We start from the raw sequence: 26,451 nt of genomic DNA, 5'->3' as shown, positions 1-26,451 counted from the left end.
ATAGAACTACCAGTGATTTCTAAAATGGATTGTTGACTCAAAAGGAAACATTTTACAAGTCCTTTCCAATTTTAAAATTCTCTGTTGTAAATATTGCAATAATTCTGGCAAAAATCTGGCTTTATAAAAAGGAAACTTTCTTCTAATTACATAAAGTTATTACTGGGTATGATATTCTCTGAAGAGTTTGAGTGTCCAGACAATGAATATTTAATGACAAGGACTACATCAAGCTACTCCCATTGTATTCCCAATGTTTTGAATTACACCTGGCACAAAGGAGTCTACTTAATGAATGGAGCCCAAGAGACCAATATGGGAGGAACAAGTCTTTGAATAACAACTTCCTATTCGCTTCAAATTTCTACACTTTAATGAGGAGATTTTGCAAAATATAATCAGAATGTAACGTCTCCATAAACAATGCAATAGCACGCAATGCCCCTTTCAGGTATAACATCTATACTGGCAGGAGACCCCGATTTCCTAAAGGCTCATTGCTCATTTATTTAGGAATGCATGCCCCAAAATACAAAAGCAAGGCAGAGACACAGGAAGGGACATAGCCCTCCTTGACAGACTTTTTTCTTTATATGGTTGTTATAAATACAGAATATCTCAAGGCACTCCCTCTACTGCAAGGAAACAAGATTTATTTAGACATGACTTTCTCAATTAACAAAGGCTTTAGGAATTCCTTCTGAAACTTCTGCCCAATTTTTAAACTGTATTAATAATTGTGTCATTTCATTTTGATAAGATAGACCTTCTAATATGTCCCAGTTAAATACTTACAAGTATCTAATGGCCAATGGTTAAATGACTTGAATGTAATCAAAGATTTGCAAGGTAGGAGTAGAGGTCATCTAGTCCAGCTGTGTACATCCATTTGTAGGCAGAATCATATGAAAAAGTATCAAAGAAGATATGAATGTGCCCCTCCTGTTTTTAGAGACCTTCCAAGTAGATTTTAACATCCATTGAATGACCTTCCAAGAATCCTCCTAGAATCAGGCAGTTCTTTAAACTTCACTTTCCTTCGACACCTTCTGGCTTACCTGTGTGCTAAAAGAATAGCTCTCATCTACTTGCCAAAAGCTAATGTCTATGAACTATGGACTGTTTTGTTTTTTTAACAGTATGATTTCCATAATAAGAGCAAGGTTGAGGTAAAAGAGCAAATTTATCTTCCTGTTCTTTTTCTCCTTCCTTTCCAATCTCGAAACTCCTTTCTTTTCAGGTTCTGCACATCATACCTCTGAAGCCTACTGTGTATTTGCTTTGTCACCCATCAGACATAACTCTACAGAGAGAAAAAGTGCCTCTGTGGCACATTATAACTTGTGCCAATAAATCCCCACAATATCAAGAAAATTCCTTTGTACCGTGATAAAGATGTCTTCTAACAGCCAAGAAAGGAAACACCAGTCCACATGTGCACCTTAAATGAAACTTCATGTACTTTGTTTATCCTGTCCATCTGACAGCCCTGCAATCTGGGAAGCTAAGCAGAATTGGGTCTGCTTAGTACTTGGAAAGGAGACAGTTTGAGGATACCCAGTACTAGAGGCTTTCTCTCTTCCCACCCCCATTACCCATACCCTATCTGCCCAGAGCAGTGTGGTGGTGCAGAAAGCAAACTGAATCCCAGATAAGCAATAAAGTGATTCAATAACTTTCTATGAATTACAAATCTTCACTGTGCCCAAATTCTCAGGACAAGTTTTTAAAATTTCTTTCAGCTCTAAAAGTCTAAAACCAATTTTCCTAGTAAAAGTCTATTTAGTTAGGAATGGGGTATGCTGATGGGGTACTAAACTTGAAGAAGAAATATAAAGTTAAATGTGTGCAACACTGAAAATATTCTGAACTTACACTCTGCTTTTCCCCCTGCATTAGTTTGCTCTGACTTTTCCTCCATGACTGAATTGCATTTTCCCTCCACTCTGCCTATGCAAGTTCCATTTCATCCTCAAGACCTAGTTCAAGTCTAACATTCTGCTTGAAGCCTAATTGCTAAAATCCTCGTTAAACTCTATCCTCTGAATATTATACCCACAGTCTTGACCATATGGTTCTGGGTTTAATTATTCTCTATTTTTAAAAATATTTCTATTTTTTCTTATCTGCCCATCCAGATTGCCAACTCCTTGAGGAAAGTTAAACTACTGTGAGCTTTGGTACTACTTCTCCTTTAAACACTTTCTAAGCAAAACCTCGAGCAGGATCTTGAAACTGTGCCTGAGTTTCCTCATCTCTAAGACAGAGCTAGCCATACTAAGCATACTTGGTTGTTGAGACATAGTAATAAATAAATACTTGCTGATAATCAATAAATACTTGATCATTAAGGAAATCAATGTTTCCTTAATGATTTGGAAAATTTTTTTTAATGTATTTCAGGATCATCATTATAAAAATCAGTTTCCATTGGACAGCATTTTAGACCTCATGATAGGATGGTCAGGTGACTCATTGCTTTAGATGTTGATGTTTGAAAAAACATCCCTCTTAATAGTTATACTTGCTTTGTCTCTTCCTCTATCAAAAAATAAAAATAGTGGGCCAAAGAGACATCTGAGCTTTGGTGAATGTTTCTATTCAAAATAAAGATCCTCTGCTTATTCACTGGATATGTCTGCTGAAACTCCATAAGAGGCAAGAAAAGCATGTTGAGAAAATCTGTTATAGGCAAGGGTTTAGATACCCCAAGCTTTTGATACACCACTCAAAGGAGAGGTGAGTGTAAACATCGCCAAATGAACATGATTAGGCCAGGCCAAAAAAATCACTCATCTCAGCTGTCCTTTCCCCTGGTATAGTACAGAATAGCCTCTTGGGGATAACGGATTTAGCTCACTAGAAAATATATTATATTATATATATAAGAAGGAAGTTGGGCTTCCCTGGTGGCGCAGTGGTTGTTATATATATGAGAAGGAAGTTGGGCTTCCCTGGTGGCGCAGTGGTTGAGGGTCCGCCTCCCGATGCAGGAGACACGGGTTCGTACCCCGGTCCGGGAAGATCCCACGTGCCGCGGAGCGGCTAGGCACGTGAGCCATGGCCGCTGGGCCTGCGCTTCCGGAGCCTGTGCTCCGCCACGGGAGAGGCCACAACAGTGAGAGGCCCTTGAACCGCAAAAAAATAAATAAATTAATTAAAAAATAAATCATTTTGAAATAATGAAAATTCACTGTTAACGTTCTTTTCTTTTCTTTTCTTTTTTGCGGTACGCGGGCCTTTCACTGTTGTGGCCTCTCCCGTGGCGGAGCACAGGCTCCGGAAGCGCAGGCCCAGCGGCCATGGCTCACGTGCCTAGCCGCTCCGCGGCACGTGGGATCTTCCCGGACCGGGGTACGAACCCGTGTCTCCTGCATCGGGAGGCGGACCCTCAACCACTGCGCCACCAGGGAAGCCCAATGTTATTTTCTTAATAAGCAAAACTAAAAAAATTTCCACGTTTAAAGCAATTATTTCAAATTTTAAAATATGCCCAATGTTTGATAACTTAAAAATAATCTCATATTTTCCCAGCTATACCTGAAGTTTAAACAAGCAAACAAAATAGCTCAACTAGCAAAGGGAGAGATTTAGTTTAGTTCTTTGTGCAATGATGGTCATTTTTTTACTTGAGATTTCCAAAAAGTCTAATGTAATAGAGACATCTTTAATTGGACAACTTCAAATGCCTTCTGTGTATGTCAAGGAAATGAAAATGCCAAATGATCCATCAGAAATCCCTATATGTCAGGCACAATTAGGAATAAGAATAGCCTTATTAGGAATAAGAACAGCCTTGTTAGGAATTGTTGACTGTGGACCCCTCTACTATTGAAGATTTTTCTTTGCTGACTGAAGGGCTCTTTTGTGGCAGCCCTGAGTCAACCTGCTTTAATACATTATTTCAAAAGCCAACATAAAACAGAATTTCTAAAAAGTCTTCTTGGAGAAAAATCTTGAGGAGGAATGAAGGAATAATTGAAAAATAGTACAATCAGCTATGGAGCATTTAAGAATCAAGTCTATATGCTCCCAGAAATTTTGCACACCACTGGGAGACTTTCTTCCTTCTCTTTCTTACTTGCCTGAAACTTAGACCAATTAATATAATATCATTTAAGCATCTATAATTCATGAGGCCAAATATAAAAAATGCAGAGAAAAAGTACAAAATACAGAAAGCAGTTATTTCACATGGCATTTTAAAAGCCTATGAAATAAAGAGATGAGGATAATAAATATGAAATAGTTAAATAAAGCTAAGTATGTAATAAATTATTAAGTCTGGTAGTTATATGCTTTGATACAGAGTTTTACCAAAACTGAGACAGGACTTAAGTTGTCCCTGAGGCAAAGTATTTAGAGAATAGGAAAGGCATCCCAAACCCCTCAAATAGTAGGCCAAGAAAAACAGTCAAAGGAATTCTTATGAAAGATTTTGAAATAGTGAAAACTTTTCTCCAACTCTTTCTTTTGATGAGAAATCACTTGAAATCCCTAAGGAAATTTATAATAAGGACCCATGTTTCATCATTAGTAGTAGAATAGTAGTAGTAGTATAAAACCATTATTTTAACTCAGTACCTGCCACCCATTCTGTGCTTCATAAGTGCCAATTACTGTTTATAATTATTATATGATTAATCCTGACAACAACCTTAGAAGTAGAAATTCTTATTCCCACTTTGTAGATTAGGAAATTGAAGCTTCTCCAAATCATGCAAAATCTGAAATGACCCACATTTTAGTTCTTCTCAGAAGAAATAAACTAGAAATATATTTATGTTGCTCAGTTTGTAACACTTCAGTTAATTCACCAATAAATGTTTATTGATAACCTAACATATGAAAGTACAATGCTAGGAATTTACATTCTATGAAAGACTTCTTCAGGATGATGGAACTGATCGAATGCATGATGTATCGAAATGTCTTGAGATAAGAACTGGGCAACTGGGAAGAGTTTGGATTTGAATTAATAATAATGGCAAGAAAATAAAAGAGCAAGATAGAGAACACAAAATTTTTCCAGGAAAGTAAAATCAATTTAATTTAATATTTGGACCAGCTGTAAAAGTATTTTCATAGTCAAAATTATGTAAAATACTAAATGTTAATATGATCAAAATTACAATGTTAACTGTAGTAGGAAGAGAGGGATGTGGGAAGGGTGTTCATATGTGGTAGGGATGGAGAAAGAGAGCTAAATCCTCATCTTCCATAAAGGAAAATCAATGATTAAAATTGAAAAATCAAGAAGAAACAACACAAACCTATTAAGTAAAGACAGCAATATACTGACAAAAGTTAAATGGACGTAAGTTAAAAGGATGAAGAAGTGACCTTATAGAACTACTTGACTCCTTAAGCTATGTGTATGTATAATTTGATAAAAATGAACATCCATGATTTATAGAGCATGGTGAATTTTTGAGTGGAAGAATAACAAAACTTGCTCTAAATGTATTAAGCAATACAATGTATTAAGAGAGAGAGGGAAATCAGTTGGAAATCTATTCCCCTAGGTTAAAGGGAATGTAATAAAGACTTAAACCAAGTTATTGTCAGTGAAGCCAGAAGGAAAGGGGACTATTTAGAAGACAGTTCAGACAGAATCACAAGGACTTGGGAGATATTGGATATAGATACACAGGGGGGATGTTTAGGATAATTCAGAGGCATGTTTAAGATAATTTGGAAGTTTATAACCTGAATTACTAGATGGAGCTGCTCTCTGTGTAGTTTTCTGATTAATTCACAATAACATGTATTATTCTCTACTATATAAACATATTATAATTTTTATTTTTATTATACATACTAGTATATACAATACATGTTATATATGTATTCTGGAGAGATACTAATCCCTTGTTGGTTATATGGATTGCAAGTATTGGCTCCCAGTAACTTATCTTTCGATTTCTTTATGGTGATTTTTGATGAAGAGAAATTCTTAATTTAATCTTGGTATTTATTTGGTTTTCTTGATTTGAGTGAGGATTACTGTCTTTCAATAATTCTGAGGAATTCTTTTTGAATACTCTTTCCCATTGACTCTATAATCTCCTTCTAGAACTCTGATAAAAAGTATATTCTTCCTTAATTCTCCACAGCTATTAACTTCTCTATCATGTTTTTCACTTCTCTCTGGACTGTAGTTTAGATAAGTTCTTCAGAAATTACTTCACCAATTCTCTTTTCTGCTGCGTCTAATCTGATGGTTAATCTTTTCACTGTTTTTAATTATTATGTTAATAATTTCTAGAATTTCTATTTAGTTATTTTCAAATCTACTTGTTACCTATTTATGTTTTCAAGCTTCTATCTCTTTAATCATATTAACCATGATTGTACATTCTGTCTCATAATTCCAGTGTTTATAGTTTTGGGAGGTCTATTGTTTTGATTGTTTTGGTAGATTCTCATTTATGATGTCTTGTCTCCTTGGGTGCTTTATGATTTTTTTACCATGAAAGTTCATTTTCCTTGGTGGTTGAGGCCTAAACTGAAGTTGGAATTCCTCCAAATAATTTTCATTTGTTTCCGCCAGTCATCTGGGGGCATTACCAGCTGGAAACATTCTAAGCTAAGCTCTCCACTAAACTCCTTGAGGCTTTTCAGACCCATTGAGGGGCCAGTTTGTACTTATATATTCTCAAGGAAATGTTTACTTATTCTTCACTTACCTAGCATTACTGGAGAATTTCCTTGGTGTTTCCATCTTTATTTCACTCCTATACATCTCAGCTTTGTGTAGGGGTATCCTATTAGGTAGGTTTCCTTCCATAGGTGGATCTTCAGTTTTAACTAGTATCCCCCATGGCCCAAGAAGCTGTCAAATGGAAACCCAGTATTTCAGGATTCAGCAGAAATCCTCAGAACAAAACTAGGTTTGGCACTTATCTTTTATGGTTCCTGGTTTACTCTGTTTTTGGATTTGGCTGCTTTGCCAGGTCATCAATGCAAAAAAAAAGTATATACATAATACATGTAATATATATAAAAAATATACATAAGATTTTATTTTATCCAACTTTTAAAAATCTGTTCAAAGGGTGGTTTAGAGTAACTAATCTCCAGAAATATACATCCAGGTCTCCATCTTCCTTTAATGGTAAACTCAACTTTCTTGCTTTCCACGTTGTAGAATACATCCTGTTTTAACTCTGTTCCACTGCTTATAGATCTGTGATGTTGAGTCTGCAGTTCTATACTGTGTATGACTATGCTCCTTTGCTACAGTGAAAGGCTAAACTGATTTAGTCAGTACATGTTGCTAAACCAGGCCTACACTGCTTATCTGGCAGTACATTGGTACAGGTACACTGTCTCAAGCTTCTGAAAACCAACAAACGAACAAACAAAACCAGTAAATGGCCTCTAATAAACCAAGGGTTGCTATATCTAGCGTAGAACAAAAGGACTGTCAGGGAATCACTGAAGTACACAATGCTTTTATTTATCTCCTCTGCCAGTGTTTTTTTAGATGTTGTTAGAAGGCTGATTTTTTGAGAGGTAAAGCTGTATTGTACATAAGAAGCAATTTCAATAACTAGGGTTCTGCTTAGTTATCGTAACAAGTCTCATCTATTTGAAATCAAATGTATTGATTTAATAATAACTGATTTTATAAGTAAACACACATGTGAATGTCCAAAGGTGACTGTTTCTGATGACTGTTATTTCACTAAAGGAACAAAGTTCTGACAAAAAGCACATTGCTGATTCCTATAATTAAGGAAAGGTTAACAATTAGAAGAGATAAGCAGCTGGGAGAGAATTAAAATCAGAAAAAGGAAAAGTGAGGAGAGACCTGCCACTTGAGAGGAAAAATAGACTGTGGTTTTTCGTGCTACCAAAAGCAACAGTAATTCATCATGAGTGTGATAGATCTAGCATCATGGGCATGGAGAAGCTTTATTTTTTGTGCAGAGTAAAGCTGGGTGATTTTCCCAGCTATAGGGTATTACAGTAAAGAATTACTTTAAACGTCACTAGGTAGAGGCCCCATATTGAAATAGAATCATTGGCAAATTGAGAAAATCAAAATCAAATCAATAATTTGCATGCCTAACGTAAAATTTTATGTCACAAAAATGTGCCACTGAGGTCTATCCTTAGCACAGACTTTGGGTTGAGCCATAGCTTTTTTTCCCCTGAATCAATCTTTCTTCCTTAATCATAAGAAAAAAAGAAACTATAAGAGCTAGCCAGATGCTTCAATCCTGAAGGAAATTGTTTTAGTGTAATCCAAAAAGAGGAAAAAAAGCCAGGAAATTTGGAAAGCTCAGGCCATTTTATACCACACCCAGTCTGTTGCACGTAGGCTGTGTGACTTGTTTGGCAACTTCCAAAACAGCTATATGTACCATAAAGGTTCAGTATTTAAGTATTAAATACAGTATGTGTGGCCTGATTGGCTTCCACCAGCTGACTATCTTATTTCATGCAATACAAATCAACCACAATGCTAAATATCCTTTTAACTAAATCATACTGTGCATAAAACTGTCAGGCAAGCAAATGACAGGAGAACAGAACTCTTAGATTTGAAGATGCAAGAACCAGTTACTGACTCATCAAAGAAGAAGCTGTATTTGTAGTTAAGTCCTCAACTGATTAAAGTGAAACTAAATAATCCTAAAAATTCAGCTAACACCATAGCAAATCAGAGATGTGTTTAGAGATTTAGCAAGAGAAAAATAATCAGTGACACTTAAAACACCTGATAAGCTAAGGAGGCCATCTTCACCATAGGTACAATCAGATTCTACCTCTTACCTCAGGTTCAAAGGATTTTAGTACTGTTGAGTTCCTTTCCTACTAATATCTTTGTTCATTGGGAATTTAAACTATTAAAAAGATAGAGCTTTGTGGTGCAGAATGTTTTCTATAAGCAATACAATTTGTTACAAAACAAAATTTTATTTTTACCATATTGGGAAGTAAGGTTGTCCCTGAATGAGTTTTTTACTTTGTTCACTTTGTAGCCTTAACCTACAAAACTTTCTGCTCTGCTATTTCGAAACAATAATATGCAGTTTTTGGTGTATGTAAAAGTGGAAGATTACTACATTTGAAATATAATATGATAACGTAGGTCCTAAATAACATTAGTCTGTTCCAGATTTACCTTTGATGTAATTTGTTAGTTTAGGCTGGCCTACCCGAACTTTAAACGCAAAATGAAACAATCCTAGATTATTGAGAGACTTTCCAAACTTAAAATGGAAAGGGAGCAGTAGCTCCTATTCCCACTCTATAAAAATCCAGATCCTATTTTTGTCATTTGTTCTTTAGAAATGAAGGTCTAATAAGTATAACACTTAAATGGCAATATATTTACTTCTTTTATTCATTTTCAAAACCAAGACTCTGATGGAACATTTGTGTTTCTAATTTTTTTCCTTCCCTGGCATATCGCCAGCTTGCTATTTTCCAAATGACATTTTGTTTCAGGGCTTTGTTACAATGCTAATAATTTTCTTTATTTCCTTGCTACCCAGATTCAATAACTTACTTTGAGCCATAGCAATGTTTTAAGTGTTGTACCAAAATCTAAAATTAAATGAAGCTGTTTGTTAATCTTGTAATATAATGTCATCATTTATATTTGTGCCACAAATTGGTGTTCTTTTTCTTCTTTTATTCAGTCTCCTCTATTTTATAATATTCTAAATCAAGTCAAATTTGAATGTGCACAAATAGAATTTCTATGAATTACCTTTCTAGAAGATCTGGGTAAGTGGCAATGCCTAAGCAGAAGACACTGATCATAATTCAGTATATATTTTCATGTTTAATGAATTTTTCAAAATGTTTTACAGACTGAAAGCATTTCCATGTATCATAAAAACTGAATTTTAAAATTTTTTACATAGAAAATTCTATATTAATCTGCAATGAGCTTCTTTATCTTCTATGGTTAACATGAACTTCTACACAGAGGAAAGATACTATGTTACAATAAAGAACCTCTAACTCAAAAATTGCATTACCTGATACAAAAGGGAAATATTAAATGACACCTGACCCCTTCTAACCTTTTTATGTGAAATTAATAAAAGTATTTTTTTATTTTAAACATCAACCAGAACTAAATCTAATGGCCAGAATCTTAACAACTGTATTTTCAATCACACTTCAGGGAAATATCTTTCCATATCTATTTCTGATATGACTATAGTATTAATAAACATGCAGTCTTACAAGCAATTTTAAAATTTTTATCCAAGTTTTATCTTATTTGTGATTCTAGTTTGGAGAATGGATGGCATTACACATACAACTAATTGACTAACATAAAAATTCATAACTCCATATACCTCCAAATTAAAAAAATAAAACATTCTGGAAAAGGAAAAACAATGGAGACAAAAAATCAGTGGTTGCCAGGGGTCAGAGGAAGGGGGTGATAAATAGGCAGAGCACAGAGGATTTTCAGGGCAGAGAAAATATTCTATATGATATTACAATGATGGATATATGTCATAATATTTTTGTCTAAACCCATAGAATCTACAACACCAAGACTGAACCCTAAGGTAAACTATGGACTTTGGGTGATTATGATGTCAATGTAGGTTCATTCTTGGTAATGAGTGTACCATTCTGGTGAGAGATGAGGGATGGCTATGCATATGTAGGGGCAACGGGCATATGGGAAATCTCTATACCTTCCTCTCAATTTTGTTGTAAACCTAAAAGTGCTCTAAAAAACTTTTTTAAAGTCCTTAATAAAAAATATTTAAAATTATATTTAAAAGAAGCTTTTCAATTTCAAAAATTTATAATAAACACGTTATACCCTGTTTACTTCCTATCAAGCATTTTATCATCAAGCTAGTCACACAAGTTATTGAGAAAAATAGAATTTTTCCTAGACTCCCTGTTATCCCTTACCTTCTACCATATTCATTTCATCAGGTCTTACTATGTTTAAAACAAACAAACAAACTCAGAAAAAAGAGATCAAATTTGTGGTTACCAGAAGCGGTAGGAAGGGGGAATTGGATGAAGGTGGTCAAAAGGTACAAACGTCTAGTGGTAAGATAAATAAGTACTAGGGATATAATTTGCAACATGAGAAATATAATGAACACAGCTGTATCTTATATATGAAAGCTGCTAAGAGAGTAAATCCTAAGAGCTCTCATCACAAGGAAAAAACATTTTTTCTATTTCTTTAATTTTGTATCTATATAAGATGATGGATATTCACTAAACTTATTGTGGTAACCATTTCATGATGCTTGTTAAGTCAAATCATTATGCAGTACACTTTAAACTTACACAGTGCTATATGTCAATTATAGCTCAATAAAACTGGAAGAAAAAAAGTTTATTTAGAAAACAAGTTTTAATATTTCATAAATCTGTCCATTTTTTCTCATTCCTTTTATCCTTACCATAGTTTCATTTTTTTTCTCACTTGAGCTACTCTGCCTACCTCCTTTCTCCACTAGCTCAAGTCTGTTTTGAGTACATTAACTACAGTGCTAATAAAATAGTTACTTCAATGTGGACACACTTTAGTAGACTCAAACCATCTACAGGATAAATTCCATGCTCCAAAGTATGACATACAAAGCTCTTGGTAATCAAGCTACTTGTTTTTTCTCCTTCTTATGGTATAAATCTAATTCTACCATAGCCTACTTTTTATTCAATAAATATTTATTGAACTGTATTTTGCTAAGTACCTCCTTCTTTAAATGACGAGTTCATGTACTTTGCCCAATTTTCATTGATTTTTTAAATTCATAAATGTGTATGTTATTATACTAAATGTTTTTTCTTCACCTATTGTAAAAACGTTTATCATCGTTAGTCCATTTTTATACAACAAGTTCTTTAAAATTTTAAGTTGTCATCAATTTAAAATAGACCAAAAATAAAAAAAAAAAAAATAAAATAGACCAAAATTTCTGTGACACGCCCCCCCCAACTTCATCCAAACTTGTGGGTTTTGGTGGTATTACTGATTCACAGTGGCTAGGAAGAGACAGAGTAAGGGAGAGGCACAACCTTCTTGGTCCCCAGAAGCAGGTCCCAATGATTTGTATACCACCCATCTTTGTTTTTCACCATTTAACATCATATTATGTTCATTTACCACCATCTTCAAATCATCAGTCCTTCTGTGGATCGCCCTTCAGAGTGCCATCACCCTTTGGATCTTCAACATCCACCAGACTGTTTCAAGACCTTTTAGACCTATAACCTACATCAGTCATACATTTGCAAGATCTTAGCCTGGTGCCTACTGTAGGCAAAATGCTATGCTAAGCCTTAGGGATACCAGGAAAAATGAGCAAGATACCACACTAGTAGCATAAAGCACAAGTCTTGTGTTAACAGAGAAAGTCCCCTTAACTCCATAGAATATGGCTTTGCCTTTTCTGGATGTTAGACCTGGCCCTTCAAGGCCTCTGCCAGTTCCAGTGATCTTTTCTGAGATCTCTTTTTGCCTGACACCCCTGCCATATCTAATGCAGAATACTTTCTTGTTAAAATTCTTCCTTTAATTTTTATTGTATCATCCTTCTTCTGATTCTCTTCTGACATATCTGAATGAGAGAGATGGAATGCTGAGGAGGATAAAGCATGAACTTTATTACAGATCTTGCTTTGAATCATCATTGCTCTACCATTTATTGGGTGACTGGGGGAAAATTATTCATCTTTCGTAGTTGTAACTTTCTCATTTAAACTGAGTATGAAATGAGATAAAGTATGTAATGTCATTCATTCAATGGTTATTCCTCTGTAATTGTATTTCCTTAGTTCTCTATCCTCTACTATTTTTTCTTCTTCCACTCCCCAAATTTTAGTAAGCCTTAAACTTTAATACCTAACTTTCTACTCTCCTTTCTAAATTCTCTCTTTTCCTTAAGAATTACATGGAAGCCTATGCCTATATCAGTTTCTGTATGGCCATTTCCCAAATAGTAATCATCATGGGTTCACAAAGGTCTTATAAGGAATCATGATGTTAAATTAACAATGTTATCTGTTTCAGTATCTACTTAATACGTTAATAATTTTTAAAAAATATCCATCTAAAATGAAATCTGGAGAGCCTAGGAGTGCAAGTGCTGTAAGAATGTACAGTGAGTATTGGAAATCAGAGGAAGGGCCTCCATACATAGACACTGTCAGTTTATAACTCAGCAAAGCATTACCAGTCATCACGAAGGTATTAATCATTGCTTAGTTTTAAATCATCTGTTTTTGGTCCCTTATTACCTAGTTTATACCCATAATCAGTCATTGGTTGAAGAAAGATAACACAAGAAAATAATAAAATACACATTAATGAGTAAAAACATGATAAATGTGCAAATTTGCCTCAAAATGATCTTCAGACCCATTAGTTCAATCTGTCTGATCAAAATTCTTTAAAAGTGCACCAGTATTTCTTGTACCTCAAAAAGCACTGCTAATAAAATAAATGACTGTGATGATTATATCCAATCTGGCCTTATTTTAACTGGTAATGAAAACCACTATCATCATGACTTCCCTGGTGGCGCAGTGGTTGAGAGTCCGCCTGCCGATGCAGGGGTCACAGGTTCGTGCCCCGGTCTGGGAAGATCCCACATGCCGTGGAGCGGCTGGGCCCGTGGGCCATGGCCGCTGGGACTGCGCGTCCGGAGCCTGTGCTCCACAGCGGGAGAGGCCACAACAGTGAGAGACCCACATACCGCAAAAAAAAAAAAACCACTATCATCAATGCTATATTTGTGAAGACATACTAATAGGTAGCAACATTTTCTCTTATGTCATCATGAGAATAAAATAAAATAATTATGAAAACTTTTTGCTAAATTACTTTGTTACATGCCATAGGAAAATCAGAAAATAATTTTTTAAATTCCTGAGTTGGCAAAATCATATATTATTGTGAAAGAGATCATTCATCCAAAAAGGTTAGGAAATAATTATCTACATCAGTGATTCCCAAAGTATATTCCTCAGAACAGCACTTGTATGGAATTTTTAAATTTTAAGAATAAAGCCTTTAATGTTTTAGAAAAAAAAAATGATGCATATTTGGTTCAGAAAGTACACTGAAAAGTGCCAGGAAGAAATTAAAAAATCTACTACTATTCCATCATCCCAAAATAATCATTGCCAACTTTTATTGAACATTCTTACACACATGTACAGCTTGCAAAGGAGTCCTTCAGAAGGGCAAATATAAATAACTTCAGGAAAAAATGGTGGAATCATGATTATTTTTAAATTTAATTTTTTTTAAATAAATAGAAGGCAATACTGAAATTCATAAAAATTTAATCTTCACAGAAGATATGGTTACTAAGTAAAAGATCTCTCTAAAGGTAAGAAAAAAAATTATAAAAATCTTTGATGTCACTTTTGAAACTATATGTTTTACCTTTAAACCATCTCCTTACAATGAAAGATTAAACAGATTAACAATTTTTTCCACTCTAACCTAATTTTTGTTATATTTTCTCTTTAGACTATCAAAGCTTACATTTATATTTTGTTCATTTTTATTTTGTAACAATAATTCCCAGTTGCCTTAGTTCTAGATTTATTTTAAAAATAGAAGTAATAAAGATACTACATCACAGGTATTTAAGATTAAATGAGAATTACACAGAAATCCCTTATAAATTGTAAAGTGCTAGAGAAATATTTGTTCCAATAATTAATACTTCCCCCCATTCTTTCTCTATACTTACTTCTCTAAACTCTCATCCTAGCAAAAAAGGCCTAGCCACTGTGCCTCTAGAAGGTGGTTTTCTCCTCTCTAATACTGATGCATAAATTGTTACCCCAACCTAGAATGCCAACACTTGATCTAAAACTACCCATCTTTCAGTATCAAGGCCAAGTCTCTCCCCTTCCCTCAAGTTTTTACAGAACCTTCTGAACTGCAATGACATCTTCATCTGAAGCTGTATGGCACTGAATTACTCACATATTATTCTACTGGACAGTTATTTCCTGTATACACTAATAGAATTTTCATTCTTATTCACTGTCTTTCAAACTAAACTGTAAGCATCTTGAGGGCAAGATCTAAATATTATATTTTTGTCGCCATATTCACTTCTGTTTTATGCATAATGGTACCACCAGTGTATCCATTTCAGAAGCTTCCAGAGAACAGGGAATATAATTGTGCAACACAGTTGGGGTAAACACAAAGTTAAAAGTTAACTTAGTAGATATTTAACTAAACTATGACTCAGAGACTGCCAGTGTTTAAAAAATAAAATGAATTACATAAATTAAAATGAACACAATTCACAAACCTAGAAATTATAACGAATATAATTTCATATGTCAACATTAAGGAGTTAATTCTCGGTTGTGTATATTAAGAATCAATGCTAAGAAGATGTTTCTAGGTTCTTAATATTAAAAAGGTAGTTCTTGGGATATCTGAAGATAACCTTTACGAACATCAAATATTACAGGTTAATGTGGTAGATGTATATGGGTTTGGGATATTGGCTTGAGATAAATGTACACTAACTCTAAAATATACTAGTTGTTTTTAAAAAGAAATTCTACATATTAATAAGTTCACTTTTATTTTCTGTTCTGTTTCTCTCATAAAAGTTGAGGAAAATCTTTTTTAATTAGTTCATTTAGATTTTCACTTAGTTTAAGTAAATGAAAGCTTACAAAATGATATTGATGATAATGACAATTTTTCTTTGACCAGGAAAAAATAAGCATCATTCTAATAGCTAATTTCCCATATTAAAATTCTGCTTGAAAAGTGCATGTCAACTGACAAGACATAATATTTTAGTTTTGAACTTTTTGGTTTTAATATTATTATACAAGTTTATTACAATGCAAATATAGTCAATTATAGGTAGAGTAACTATGGCACACAACTGCAGTTACATTTGGTGTTCTTGGAATATATGGGTCCAAGTAATAAGAAGCTACTACTTCATTGCCAAGAAGTCAGGTTTAATTTACTTTCTTTTTCCCTCCCTCTCCAACTGGCTGAAATACAAGTTCCACTGCAAATGCAACAACCAGCAAACACAGATGCCATCATAAATACATAATGCTGCCAAGTAGGAAACCCTACATTGACGAATAACAGAACTCCCTATAGCAACTGGAAGATATTCTGGGCAGCATATTTAAAGTCTTGAAGCTATATTATAAATAAAATGCATGTGTCCCTTGTAACTAAAAAATAAGTTAGTTTTTTTTTTAAACACTGACATTTACTATTACTCAATGGGTAATTTTTCTGTCTGGTTTATATTTTTAGTGGGTTGAGAAATTTTATAAATCTTTCATTCTGAACTTCTGTAATACATAACTGCTATCAGGGAGGCTTTGCTATGCCTTAAATAAAATTTGCCATACTAAATTTAAAAAAAAAAAACCATGGAGAGTTTTCAAACTTTGCTAATTAAATTCATAGTCTGATAACCTAATTTGACTGTTAAAGTTTAGCAATTGAATGACTCTCCTCACTGACTTCAGTTAGCTTGGAGATAAAATATGATATCAACAAATATTTATAAGCATTCCCTGTGGCAAAAGTATGTGTTAGATAATGTAAGGAAATGAAACTGAAGACAAGACCTCTACTCTGCAGGAATTTTTCCTCTGGATAAGTGTAGAAATCACCTATACAAGGACACAAATAAATCAAAGCGATATTTCATTAGAAAATCTGATCCCTTGTGGGATGTTACAAGAAGCATCGTTTGCCCACAACTGTTTCAAATTTTGAACTCCCAAAGCAAAAATTCCAAGCATTACCTATCAACAGACACAAAAACTAGAAGAGAAAATGATCTTTTAAAGCAGAGATAAGATAGAGTCTCAGAGATAAGATAGAACTGTCCAAATAGCCTTGGTTTCAAATCTAAAATATTTTGTACTCAATTTCATGATATCTTCCCCCATCACATTCACTATGAAATGTCAATTCTGAGGAGTGACATCACCACGATGGCAAAGTAGGAGACCTCAGACTCCATCTCCCCATAAGGATCAACAATTAGACCGCTATCCATGAACAAAGCCAGCTCTGGGAGAACTCAGGAGTCCACTTAAGAAACTTTAGCAACACAGTGGAACAAAAACCCTGAGAATAAACACACAAAAAGGATAGGAAGAACAGCTTCATTTTGCCTCCCTCATCTCCCTAGGCCAGGAAGGAACTCCCCAGCTAGAAAGAGTTCCCCTCACTGGGAAAGAGAGAGCAGGGTGAGTCATCAGCTTCCCCAGCCTTTCAGTTCACTATAAGAAGAATCCACTTCAGTTTCAGCCCACCAAGAGACTGGCGAAGCTGAGACATAGATACAGCTAGGAATAAGGAAGAAGGGCAAGGGCTACCAGTATCAGCCACACGGTGGAAGTGACCATGATCCCCAGCAAACTCCTCTACAGAAGACCCGAGCAGATTTTGCTACTGAAGAAACCAGCACAACCACAACAGAACCCCTACAGATTTATCTGGCTTGTGCCCCACAGGTTTTCATGTTTACAGATGCCAAATGCCTGAGTATCTCTCCTCACTCCCCACTTCCCTCCCTATCAGAACCTGGGATCTGCACTGGCATCCCGGCTCTGTGGCTGCATGAGTGCAAAACACAGCCTTAGACCCCCACGGCTGACCCCCAATGCCATGTGCATGCTTGGGGCTAGCTCCTCCAGCTGTGCACTTGTACACCTCCAGTTTGATTCCTGTCACCAAACTTTGCTGCATTGAATGCACCCATGGCAAGACCTTGCAGTCACAGGAGTGTATGCTGACAGCCAGGGCCCCCCAACTGCCAGTATGCCCAGTTGACCTTGGCATGCGCTGCTTGCCCTGGCCGCTATCACTATGTGTGTACCTGCAACCAGCCCCTATCGTTACACAGGAACCTGCAGCTGGCCCCCAGATCCACATACCCCTGACTCCAGCCACCACCACTGGCTTGGTCCCTAGCCACTGGACCTGGAAGCACAGCTGAAGAACCAATAACCCTCGCAGCCACTGAAGATCCCCCACAGTGCTCACCAAGGACCACATAATTTCTGATATTATGTACTCCAGTTGGCCAAGCAATTGAGATGGTACACCCCTCCACAGGACCCAGAGCCACCACATGCACGCACACTTGGTGCCCTGAACCACTAGACCCAGGGTCACATCATGTTCCAGCAGGCCCCAAACAGGTGAAGGTCTTTTCTTACTGAAGTCAGTCCATAAAGTCTGGCAGAGGTGACTGCTTCTTCAAAAGTGCAGACACCTATCTAAGACTACTGGCATCATAAAGAATCAGGTAAATATGATACCACCACAGGAACACAGTAAATTTTCAGTAAATGATGCCAAAGAAATGGAGATCCAGGAATTGCCCAATAAAGAATTCAAAATAATTGTTATAAAGATTCTCAGAGAGTTGTAAGAGAACACAAATAATTATTGAAGTCAGGAAAATAATATAAGAAAAAAATAAGAAGTTCAACAAACAGAAAACATGAAAAAGAGCCAAAGAAAAATTTTGGAACTGGAGAACACAATGACTGCACTGAAAAAGTCAATAAGAACTTTAAGAGCAGATGGCACAAACAAAGCAGAAGAAAGAAATAGTGAGTCCAAACACAGATCATTTGAAATTATCCAGTGAGAAGCAAAAAAAAAAAAGAGAATGAAAAGGCATGAAGAAAACCTACAGGACTAATGGTAAAAGATTAAGAGAAACAACCTAGGCATAATTGAAGTCCCAGAGGGAGAAAGGGGTAGAAAGCTTATTTAAAGAAATAATGTCTGAGAATTTCTTAAACCTGGGGACAGATTTGGACATCCAAATTCATTAAGTTAACAGGTCACCCCAAAATTTCAATCCAAAACAATCTTCTCCAAGACACACTATAATAAAACTGTCTAAAATCAAAGAGGGAATTGTAAAAGCAGCCAGAAGGAAAAAATATTTTTCTCTCATAAAAGGGGACCCCCATAAGGTTATCAGTGGACTTCTCAAACCTTGCAGGGTGGGAGAGAGTGAGATGATACATTCAAAGTGCTGAAAGAAAAAAACTGCCAACCACAAATACTTTACCTGGCAAAGTTGTCCATCAGAAATGAAGGTGAGATAAACACTTTCCTAACAAACAACAGCTGAGGGAGTTAATCACCACTAGATGTGCCTTATAAGAAATGCTGAAAGGAGTTCTTCAACCTGAAATGAAAGGATGCTAATTAGTAACATGAAAACATATTAAAATATACAACATACTGGTAACGTTTAGTATATAGTCAGATTCAAAGTACTCTAATACTATGGTATGGTTGTGTGCTAACCACTTAACTCTACAATAAAGGTTAAAGGAAAAAGTAGTAAATATAGTTATAGTTACTATAATTTGTTAATAGATACACAATATAAAGATATAAATTGTGACATCAAAAACATAAAATGTGGGGAGAGGAGTAAAAGGGTAGAGTTTTGTATACAATCAAAGTTAAGTTGTTATCAGCTTAAAACAGACTGCTATATCCATTAAGATGCTCTATGTAAGCCTCAGGATAAATGCAAAACAAAAAACTATACTAGATACACACAACATAAAAAGAAAGGAATCAAAGTATACTGCTATGGAAAATAATCAACTTACAAAGGAAGACAGAAAGGAAGAAATGAACAAAAAAACTACAAAAGAGCCAGAAAACAATTAAAAAGATGACAGTAGTAAGTCCCTATCAATAATTTCTTTAAATGTAAATGGATTAAATCTCCAATCAAAAGGTATAGAGTGACTAAATGAATTTTTAAAAACCCAGACCCAACTATATGATACCTAAATGAGACACATTTCAACTTCAAGGACACACATAGTCTCAAAGGGAAGGAATGAAAAAATATATATCATGTAAATGAAACCCAAGCGAGAGCAGGGTAGCTATATTTATATCAGACAAAATAGACTTTAAGTTAAAAACTGTAACAGGAAACTAAGGTTATTATATAATGATAAAGGGGTCAATTCATCAAGAGGCTATAACAATTATAAATATATATGAACCCAACACAGAGTACCTAAATATATTAAGCAGATGCTAACATATGTGAAAGAAATAATAGCCAGCAATACAATAATAGGAGGAGACTTCAATACCTCACTTTCAACAATGGATATATCATGGAGACAGAATATCTATAAGGAAATGTGGAACTTAAACTGTACTCTAAAGCAAAAGGACCTAAAAACATATATGGAACATTCCGTTCAACAGCAGCAAAATATACATTCTCAAGTGCATGTGGAACATTTTCCAGAATAGATCATATGTTAGGTCACAAAAGTTTCAGCAAATTTAAAACAATGAAACCACACTGAGTATCTTTTTTGGTCACAATGATACGAAACTAGAAATCAATAACATGTGGAAAGCTGGAAATTTTACAAACACGTGGAAATTAAACAATACACTCCTGAAAAACTAATGAGTCAAAGATGAAATCAAAGATAAGTTAGAAAATGTATCAAAACATATGATATTGGAAACACCACATTCCAAAATGTGATGCAGTAAATGCTATGCAAAAGAAAAGTTCATAACAATAAATGCTTACATTACAAAAAGAAAGATTTTAAATAAATATCCTAACTTTACACCTCAAGGAACTAGAAAAAGAAAAATAATTAAGCCCAAAGTTAGCAGAAGTAAGCAGATAATAAAGATCTGTGCAGAAAACAATGAAATAGAGAATAAGGAAACAATAGAAAAATAAATCAGTGAAACTAAGAGTTGGCTTTGTAAAAAGATAAAATTCAGAAACTTTTAGCTAGGTTTTCCAAGAAAAAAGAAGAGTGGACTTAAATAAATAAAATTATAAATGAAAGAGGAGACATTACTACTGATACCAAAGAAATGCAAAGGGTCCTAAGAAACTACTATGAACAATCATACACCAACAATTGGACAACCTAAAAGAAATGGACAAATTCCTAGAAACATACAACCTACCAAAATTAAATTGGGAAGAAACAGAAAATCTGAACAGACCAAATACTAGTCAGGAGATTAAATCAGTAATCAAAAATCTCCTAATGAAGAAAAGCTCAGGAACTAATGACTTTACTGGTGAATTCTACCAAACATTTAAAGAATAATTAATGCCAACTTTTCTCAAACTCTTCCCAAAAACGGAAGAGGAGAAAACACTCCCAAACTTATTTTAGAAGGCCAGCATTATCCTGATACCAAGTCAGATGAGAACAAATAAATTCAGTAAAATCTGCATATAAAAATCAGTTGTTTCTATACACTATCAATGAACTATCTTAATAAGAAATAAAGATAACAATCCCATTTACAATGGCATCAAAAATAATAAAATACTTAGGAATAAATTTAACCAAGAAAGTGAAAGATTTGTACACTGAAAATTATAAGACATTGATGAAAAAAATTAAAGATACAAATAAATGGGAGATATTCCATGTTTATGGATCAGAAGACTTAATATTGTTAAAATGTCTATACTACCCAAAGCCATCTATAGATTCAGTGTAATCCCTATGAAAATTCCAATGAAAACTTTTACAGAAACAAAAAACAATCCTAAAATTCCTATCGAACCACAAAAGACCCTGATTAATCAAATCAATCTTGAGAAAGAACAAAGTTGGAAGCATAACACGTCCTGATTCCAAACTATATCACAAAGCTGCAGTAATGAAAACAGTATGGCACTGGCATAAAAACAGACACATAGACCAATAAATCAGAATAGAGAGCTCTCAGAAATAAATCCACGCACAAAAGCTCAACAAATATTTAACAAGGAACCAAGAATACTCAATGGGGAAAGAATAGTTTCTTCAATAAATGATGCTCGGGAAACTGGATATCCACATGTAAAGAATGAAACTGGATGCCTATCTTACACTTCTCACAAAAATTACCTTGAAATGGACTAAGGCCTTAAACACAGAAAATACCTAGAAGAAAACACTGAGAAAGCTCCTTGGCATCAGTCTTGGCAATAATTTTTTGGATATGACACCAAAAACACAAGCAACTAAAGCAAAAATCAACAAGTAAGACTATATCAAACTAAAAAACTTCTGCACAGCAAAAGAAACAATCAACAAAATGAAAAGGCAACCTAAGAAATATAAGGAACTCACACACCTCAATAGCAAAAAAAGAAAGAAAGAAAACCCAATTTAAAAATGGGCAAAAACTCTTTTTCCAAAGAAGACATACATACAGTGGCCACCAAGTTTAAGAGTGCTCAATATCAATAGTCAACAGGGAAATGCAAATCAGAACCACAATAAGATACCACCTCACACCTGTTAGAATGTCTATCATTAGAAAGACCAGAGATAACACATGCTGGAGAGGATGTGGAGAAATAGGAATCCTGGTACATTGTTGGTAGGAAATGTAAATTGAAACAGTCAATGGAAAACAGTGTGGAGATTCCTTTAAAAAATTAAAAACAGAACTACCATATGACCCAGCAATCCCACCTCTGAATATATATCTAGAGGAAATGAAATTACTACCTTGAAAAGATATCTGCACTCCCATGTTCAGTGCAGCATTATTCATAATAGCCAGGACATGGAAACAATCCAAGTGTCCATCAATGGATGAATAAAGAAAATGTATATATATATATATATATATATATATATATATATATATATATATGCAATGGAATATATATATATATATATATATGTAATGGAATATAATTCAGCCATAAAAAAGAAGGAAATCCTGCCATTTGTGACAAGATGGATGGCTTTTGAGGGCATTAAGCTAAGTGAAATAAGTCAGAGAAAGACAAATACCATATGATCTCACTATATGTGGAATCTAAAAACGTCCAACTCATAGAAACAGAGAATAGATTGATGGCTACCAGAGGCTGGAGATCAGAAGAAACGGTGAGATGCTGGACAAAGGGCACAAACTTTTAATTCTAAAATGAATAATTTCTGGGGATCTAATGTATAGTGTGAATTATAGTTAACAATACCGTATTGCATACTTGAAGGTTGTTGTGAGAGTAAACCTTAAGTGTTCTCACTGTAACAACAACAAAATAGTAATTATATGAGGTTAAGGATGTGTTACTTAACCTTATTGTGGTAAATAATTTGCAATACATATGTGTATCTGATCATTACTTTGTACATCTTAAACTTACACAATGTTATTTGTCATTTATATTTCAATAAAGTTGGGGGAAAAAAGAAAATAAAGTCAATGATTTTTAACATTGCCTAGTGTACTGTGTGTATACTTATGTATATATCCAAAACTCATTATTTATATTCTGTCTCAAATATTTCCATAGTTATTTTAGTTGGTAATAGCATGTTAAGATTACCTAATGTCACTGAATCAGGTTTCAAAAATGATAACTCCTGAACTTGATTTGTTAACCATCTCGAGAGGGCACATTGTGTAAATTGCTTAATCTGGAACTACTGAAAAACAGTCTATTTTATATACAGTAATATTAAGAAAGTCACATCAAAACAGAAAATATATGAAAAATTCCACATTATAATATTTAGCTTGATTTTGATTAAAATGTGCCTACTTTTTGTAGTTTAGAATAAAACCAGCCCAGCAGTTTTTATACTTTAAAAATTACAAAATTTACTCTAGGTGGCGTACTTCTATAAGATTGTAGAAGGAAAAGAATACAATTGAAAATCATTTTTTGTTACTTCTAATCAATGACTGTTAATTCAAAAACTAGTCTAATGATATTTGAGATTTGTTAATAGAAAATTAAGTTTAAAGCTGCTAAGCTAAATTGGGATATAATTAACAGAAAATACTGTATTATGATTCTCTTTAGACTAGTAAATAGTGTCTTGTGGGAAAAACTTTAGAGAAATCACATGCAGAAAAATGAAATATTTAGCAGTAACTCCCACCCCATGGAAAAAAAATATTGTATTTAACTATTTTTACATCTTTAAAACTTGTTTTTTAGAACTCCCTCTCATTCTAATATTAAGATTGCATTTGTGCAAGCATCAGAGTTCTGACTCTTGGGTGCCATTTGTGATGCAACAATTTGTGATGCAAACTTTTGCACCATGTCTATTTCCCAAAAGTCATTAGTTTTTTTTAAAATCAGCATATATATCATGTTACTTGAAGCTCTTTTTAGCAAGACAGTTTTCTTTAATTGTTTTTATCTGGAACCACACAACTTTGATTCCCCTCACAAGAACTGTAGTCATATTTATTCCCGTATTTTTTAAAGTCAGACTAGGGGGGACATTGGGGAATTATCAACCAGTGGAGCTGTGTTGTGTCCAGTTCTCTCTGTCATACCGAGTATGACACGTAGACCAGTATAGTGAAACTGGATCCAAAATCAGCTGTCATTTGAGGCCAAGTCTTGAAACCACTCTACAGTTACCACTCTGGAGAGCTTCAAATTGATTTTAAATTGATGTGATATTTTGGTACACATTGTTACCTAGAGTTTTTAAAGAACATGCTTTTTGATAAACTTCAACTTTTTGGGTCATTCATCTGATACAATCACATTTTCACATAATTCGTATCCATGTTTTCATGTAATATTTAAGTTGCCTAAAAAGGAACTGAATTTGCAATTAGGGATTCTTTAGTAGTGTATCTCTCAAGTTTGTTAGGCATAAACTCAGGTTTCCTCGAAGTTACTGTCCATTCACTGTTTGGAGATGTTCATGATTACTTGGACATCTGCAAGTACATATTTCCTTATTAGTGACTTATTTGTCAAATTAATGTCTCTAAGTTTGTTTTGCTGGCAGCAGTTTGTTGAGATAGAGGAATTTTTCCAGGACTTAGACTTGAAAATTAGCTGTGCATTCTTATAATGTTTGTGTTTTTATGTTAAATAGTAGAGATGCAATTGACCTTATTGGAATTCGGTCATTTGTGGATTAAATGGTCTGTTGCAATGTTTCTAATTTAACTTTGGGCATCAAGATCTTTCTAATTATTAATTATATTTTTATGCTAAGAAACAATAAGTATAGAAGACTTGATTTATTCTTGCTTTCTACTATGTCTACTGTAATGCAACGTTCATACCTTCTACACCTCATTATGATTATTACAATTGGGTGCAAAAATAAATACAAATATATAAATGGAGAGAGATGAGTATATGAACGTGTGTGTGTGTGTGTGTGTGTGTGTGTGTGTAGCTTCCATGCTAAAAACTGGAATGACAATAGTGGGCAAAAACAGATATGGTCTCTGACCTCACGTAATTAAAGAATCTACAGCAGGGGGGTGGGGTGGGGGTGGGGTGGGAATCACCTGAAAATGATTAAAATGATAAGTGCTTCAAATGAAAGGTATGTGATAATATAAAAGTATATGAAAAACCAGAGAAGCTAAACATTTGACATTTCCAAATTGTTTTGCATAATCATCAGCACAGAGTTGTTTTATTTTAGCCATTCTAATAGGTTTTCAGTGGTATCTCATTATAGCTGCAACTTGCACTTCCCTAATAATAGCTAATTATGTTGAACATCTTTTCATGTGCCACCACCACAGCCTCTTTGTTGAAATGTCTGTTCAAGTCTTCTGCCTATTTTCTAATTGGATTGTCTTCTATTAAATCTTAAAAGTTCTTTATATATTCTGGACACAAGTCCTTTATTGAATATGTTTGCAAGTATTTTCTGTCCATGGCTTGTCTTTCCACTTCTTTAACAGGGTCTTTCTCAGAACAAAAAATTTTTTTTACAGAGTTCAATTTATTCATATTTTTAAATAAAGATTACGCCTTGTTACCTGAAGAATTTTGGCCTAACCCTAGGTCAAAGGGGCTTCTTCATGTTTTTTTCCTAAAAATTTTAGTTTTACACAATGCATTAAGATCCATGACCCATTCTGAATATTTTTTTTAAGGTGTGAGGTCTAGGTTTAGGGGTTTTTTTGCTATAGATTCCCAACTGTTCCAACACCATTTGTTGAATATTCAATCGTCCCAGCACAATTCCTCCACTGAATAAATTAGTTTGCCAAACTGGTGTGAGTCTATTCTGGACTCTATATTCTGTTCCATGTTCTATGTGTCTATCACTCTGGCAAAACCACACAATCAGTAACAATACCATACTTTCCTGACTGCTGTAGTAGCTACATAGTAAGTCTTGGTATCTTGCAGTCTAATTCCTTCAACTTTATCTTCATTCTCAAAATTGTGTACGCTATTCTTGTTCCTCTACCTTTTCATATAAATTTTAGAAAGTCTATCTGCAAAGAATCCTTCAGGATAGAAATTGTATTAAACCCACAGATCATTTGGAGTACAATTGGTGTCTTTACTATGTTGCCTCCCAATCCATGAATATGGTATGTCTCTCCATGTATTGAGCTCTTCTTTCATTAGCATTTGTAGTTTTCAGCAAACATATCTCACAGATTTTCTTAAATTTATACTTAAT

General features: G+C 34.4%; 1 long non-coding RNA gene across 1 annotated transcript in view; it reads right to left on the bottom strand.

Moving 5' to 3' along the window:
- Window positions 1–19,184, bottom strand: part of LOC138414315 (uncharacterized) — a 311,603-nt gene extending 292,419 nt beyond the window's left edge. Inside the window, exon 1 of the long non-coding RNA XR_011246763.1 lies at window positions 19,074–19,184. This is a non-coding gene — a long non-coding RNA (uncharacterized lncRNA). The remainder of the gene's footprint in view (window positions 1–19,073) is intronic.
- Window positions 19,185–26,451: the final 7,267 nt, after the last annotated feature.

The sequence above is a fragment of the Delphinus delphis genome, chromosome 17, assembly GCF_949987515.2.
Source record: "Delphinus delphis chromosome 17, mDelDel1.2, whole genome shotgun sequence".
NCBI classification, from domain to species: domain Eukaryota; kingdom Metazoa; phylum Chordata; class Mammalia; order Artiodactyla; family Delphinidae; genus Delphinus; species Delphinus delphis.
The sequence above is the reverse complement of the archived record's forward strand: the minus strand, read 5'-3'. Positions and strand labels throughout refer to the sequence as shown.